Source organism: Seriola lalandi, unplaced genomic scaffold (assembly GCF_002814215.2).
Source record: "Seriola lalandi dorsalis isolate HSWRI2012SDOR001 ecotype SW California unplaced genomic scaffold, Sedor1 jcf7180001988638, whole genome shotgun sequence".
Lineage (NCBI taxonomy): Eukaryota > Metazoa > Chordata > Actinopteri > Carangiformes > Carangidae > Seriola > Seriola lalandi.
In genome coordinates, this window is record NW_019459304.1 from 1 (window position 1) to 457 (window position 457).

The 457-nt window shown below is 42.7% G+C and overlaps 1 non-coding gene across 1 annotated transcript; it reads left to right on the top strand.

Annotated features, from left to right (window-relative positions):
* Positions 1–27: 27 nt before the first annotated feature.
* On the top strand, positions 28–99 carry trnag-ucc (transfer RNA glycine (anticodon UCC)). The gene has a single exon. It is a non-coding gene; the product is annotated as a tRNA-Gly (tRNA).
* Positions 100–457: the final 358 nt, after the last annotated feature.

Sequence of the window (457 nt, forward strand, 5' to 3'; positions counted from 1 at the left end):
TTTCCATGAAAATTTCCTCCTTTCCAAGCGATGGTGGTATAGTGGTGAGCATAGCTGCCTTCCAAGCAGTTGACCCGGGTTCGATTCCCGGCCATCGCAGTTTGATTTTAGTGTCCAACTCTTGGATTTTCTGTCAGAAATGTGTCTCTCTGTACACTGTTCTCTACTAACACACACCACTGAGACTTGTGGAACATGATACCATATACAGACAGACGCTCCTGTACTTAAGCAGGACTAGAGGAACGGATGTTTCATAAATGCAAGAAAAACAAAGTTGTCTCTCAGCTTGTGACACTCAACAGTGTTTAACAACTTGTTCCACAAGTTCCACAACAGCAAAGATGTTTAACTAGTTCTTCACTGTGTGGATGAAAAATGGTGTCTCTCTGTTTCTTGGATGAACAGTAATACAGGGGTCTAAAGATTCAGTTGCAAGTCAAAGCCACATGTGAGC